Genomic DNA, 4,706 nt, shown 5'->3' on the forward strand with positions numbered 1-4,706 from the left:
CAGCCCCAACTTTTTTCCCACTTGCTTAAGAAGCCCCCCCTCCCCCAGTTTATGCTCCCAGGATGGCAAATGTCAATGCTGTGTGCTATAGAAGGTATAGAGGAGGTAAGGAAGAAACCAGCCTACCAAGCCCTGTGGAGAATGAGAACTCCACAACTGAGAACTCTATCTGCTGGTGTCCATGCTCTTAAACTCAACAGTAAACCAGCCTATAAGAGGCAGAGGAATGCAGAATCAAGCAGTTGGCCTGATCTGAGCTCATACTTCTCGGTGCTACTTGCAGCAAGTCACATAGGACAGGGAGGTCGGCTCTGCCGACAGCAGTCTTCCAGACCCAGACGTATACCCTCAGGCTCCATAGTCGCTGACACAGTCTGTCTCCTTCCTTGTCTCCCACAGCCTGTGCTCCGTGCTGATCCCATGTGTGGATGATATTCTCCTCATGACTTCTTCTTGTGACCATCTCCCATCCACAAACCAGTAGAAGGATGTCCCCAGGCTCCCAGACTTGTGATCCATCCTTGCTTTTAGGTGCTCTGAGGTGCTCAGACAATAGATTCCCTCTCAAAATGGCCCAGGTTATCAAGCACTCTAAAATATAGGAAATGGTGTAATGGATTTCTTCCTTCATGCTGTTCTCGTGTGCAATAAAAGTCACAGTTAGCAAACCTATCATGTCCTGCTAGGCTTGGAAGTTTTAAGGGTAATGTACTTTTTCCCTCCTGGGGCACCTTTATGTTCCATTGAATCTCTCCTTAGAGCAGTCTCCTCTTTGTTGTCCTGGTTTACCTCTAACCCTTACGCTAAGATGCTTTTGCTTTGTTAGACAAGTTCTTGCTATGAGTTACCCACTAATGGGGAACTCACTCTGCAGACCAGGCTGGCCTTGAACTCACAGAGATCTGCTTGCCTTGGCCTCCTTAGTACTGGGATTAAAGGTATAAGCCACTACACTCACCTCAAGATTATAAATAAGAATACAAACACATACATACCATATTCTGGTCAGTTTCTGTTAGGCTAAATTTAAAAAAATAATAATAACTTCAGATGCTGTTGCTTGGCCTAGAGCTGCAGTTGAGGTTTGCCCCTCAAGGTATATTGTGTATGAAAACAATGATGTATTCATTCACTTGATCTCTAATTCATTCTTTCCTATAGTCCATGTATGAAAGAATATGTGCTTTTGAGGTAATGCTATTTGATCTGTATTAAAACTCCAACACATGAGCACTAGCAGCCATTCAAATGTCTTCTTCGATTGTGTTTCTCATGTTTTTATAAATGTTCACTGTAGCTATCTTTCACATCCTAAATATTTTGATGTGTTTGTGTTTCTTGTGAATAGAATCGCTTTCTTGATTTCAATCCCTCTGAAATCATTCTAGTGAATGGAAAAGCTACTGCTTATTGTGTGACTGATCTTGCATTGTGCTACTTTTCTCAAAATATTATCAGTTTGAAAAATCTCTTAGTGGAGTCTTCCAGGTTCTTTAAATATAGCATATCATCTGAACACAAGCGTCATTTTACCTTCTCTTCCTATTTTAATGCTCTTTATTTAGTTTTATTTGCTAATTTACCCATCTACGGTTTCTCTTACTATATTTGGGTAGGCGTTAACTAGTGATAGTAGCACATTTACTTTGTTCTTAATTAAGAGGAAATGTTTCCCACTTTCTTCCACTCAGAATAATACCAGTTATGCACATTTTGCTATATGGCTGTATACTTTATTACTTTGATCTATAATCCTTCCATATGTAATTTGTCCAGAGTCTTTATCATGAAAGGATATTGAATTTTATCCAATTCTTTTTCTGCACCAGTGATGATCATGTGATTTTTCTCCTTGATTCTGTTTATGTGATATGTTTATCGATTTCTGTATGTTAAATCATCCTTGTGTGCCTCGAATGAAACCCACTTGATCATCCTGTATGATTCTTGTTTGGGAGACAGTGTCTCAAACATACTAGGTAGACCAATCTGGCCTTAAATTTGTGGCAATCCTCATGGTTCAGCCTATAAATACTGGAATTATGGGTGTGCACCACCATGCTCAAGTTCACAGTGTGATGTTTTAAATGTGTTCAATGAATTGTGTTAGCAAATATCTTTTTTTCCTTGCCTCAAGTTTATTTGTAAAAACAGCATAGGACACTGGTCATCTGCAAATAGTGTGTGGGTAGGTGTGTCACAGCAGTCTGTCTGTCTTCACATTGGCAGGAGCCTTTTCCATGGGGCCTTCACAGGGGCCTGAGCACCTTTGGGAGCCTGAGCTGGAGCTGAAGCCTGGGCCTTAGCTGGAGCTGTGGCCTCTATCTTGGTTTGAACCTTGGGCTTTGGTTGGCAGAGCCTACGCCCCTAGGCCATGTAGCTTCGAATCTGCTTCCCAAGCCTGAGGTGAGCTATGAAAGCCAGACAGCTGAGTTTGCTGCTGGGGTCCTTTGGCATCTTGAGCTTGATGGCCTGGGGCGTCACCAGGGCCTTGATGGCCTCTGAGCATGTACTCACTGCCTTTGCATTGTTGGCCTGCATCTTCTTCAGGACTTTCTTGTTGTGCCTCTTGGCAAAGCACACGTTCCTCAGGAATTTGCGGTCAACTTCCTTAAGAGATTCCTATCTTTGTGACCGGAGTTTCTTGATGTCATTTCTGTGCCATTTTCAGGACTGGTTGTGTGTAGTGTGGTTCTTAGATTTAGCCAAGTCCACACCGTAATCCGAGGCTCCCACAGCACCTGGGATCAGAAGATGTTAGCAAATATCTAGCTGAGAATGTTTGCGTCTATATTCATCATGTGTACTGGTCCATAGTTTTTGTCTTTGTTCCTTGTCAGATTTTGGTAAGCTGCTAATGCTATGTTGACATCATAAAATGAATTTGGAAGGGTTATTCTCTCTCAGTTCTTTAAAGTAGGTTGAAAAGCACTGGTCATAATTCTTTCTTAAAAGTATGGAAAGGGAGTTGGAGAGATGGCTCAGTGGTTAACCCAAAAGTGGTTGCTGATCTTCCAGACAACTAGAGTTTAATGGGTGCACTCTTCTGACTTGCATAGATACCCATATAAATGTATGCACACCCACAGAGAGAGACAAGAACATACACATGCATCATTTTTTAAGGTTGGTAAAATTTAATAGTGGAGAAATTTGATCCTGGATTTTTTGGGGGGGAGGGGAACTTTATTACTTATTCAAACTCACTGCTAGTTATTGATTTATTTAGGCTTTTAAAATATCATCTCTTGGTTAAGTTCTAGTGGCTTTTATGTGGGGCTTTTGTGTGTCCAGTAATTTGTCCATTTCTTCTAGGGGTCCAGAGGAGCTCTCATTTGCAATGTTTCCTTTTCACCTCTAATCTTATTCATCTAGATCTATCTTCTTGCTTTCTTTTTATTTTTTCATTTTTATCATATTCTTTAAAATTTATAAAATATTGTAACAATAAAATGAGTATTATAAAAGTTGTTTGATATAAAATAACAATCAATTTAACAGTCTTATGTAGATGCTTGTCTACAGCAATACTAAAAATACATGTTTTCTCAATATTAATTTTAATTAACTCCAAACATTAACTGTATGATATATTAAAATAATATATCACTATTAGTTATTTTAAATGAACTTAAATAGATAAAGTCTTTTTGTTTGTTTGTTTGTTTTGTTTTGTTTTTAGTGGAGCTTAAAATCTTGGCTCTTTTTTTTTTCTTCTTCTTTTGAAAGTTTATTGATTTTTTGGATGTACATATTCACAAATGTAGTACATATTGATAGGGTATTTTTTGTCATATTCTTTAAAATTTATAAAATATTATAACAATAAAATGAGTATTATAAAAGTTGTTTGATATATAACAAAAACCAATTTAACAGTCTTATGTAGATGCTCGTATATAGCAATAGTGAAAATACATTTTTCTCAATATAAATTTTAAATAACTCCAAACATATTAACTGTATACTTCAAAACAATACATCACTATGAGTATTTTCTTAAATGAACATAAATATATCAAGTCTTTTTGTTTGTTTTGTAATTAGTAGAGTTTAAAATCTTGGCTCTTACTGTGGTACAAACCCAAAATAAGAACAATTTTTAGATATTGGATTTCATTGTAATAAAGCTGTACTCCAATGTTCCTCACATCACCAAAGGATTTTACCTCCATAGTAGCTAAGCTAAGGGTTAACAGTTCTGCTGTGCCAAGGAGTGAATTGTAGGCACAAGTTTTGGATACAGATTTCCTGCTATGGTCAAAGCTATTTGACTTGAGTGACTGTTTTCATTCTCAGCACACAGGGAATAGGTTACATTCATTTAAGAAATGGTGTGTTTGCCTGGCAGCGGTGGCTCACGTCTTTAATCCCAGCACTTGGGAGGCAGAGGCAGGTGGATTTCTGAGTTCGGGGCCAGCCTGGTCTACAGAGTGAGCTCCAGGGCAGCCAGGGCTAAACAGAGAAACCTTGTCTCAAAAAAACAAAAAGAAATAAAGGAAAGAAGGAAGGAAGGAAGAAAGAAAGAAAGAAAGAAAGAAAGAAAGAAAGAAAGAAAGAAAGAAAGAAAGAAAGAAAGAAAGAGGGAGAGAGAGAGAAAGAAAGAAAGAATGAAAGGAAAGAAAAGAAATGGTGTGTGTATTAAGATGGTCTATCCATGGAGTCATTCACCAACTTGTTTCAATGAACAATGGTTCTGCTTGGAG

This window comes from Mastomys coucha, chromosome X (assembly GCF_008632895.1).
Source record: "Mastomys coucha isolate ucsf_1 chromosome X, UCSF_Mcou_1, whole genome shotgun sequence".
Classification (NCBI taxonomy): Eukaryota; Metazoa; Chordata; class Mammalia; order Rodentia; family Muridae; genus Mastomys; species Mastomys coucha.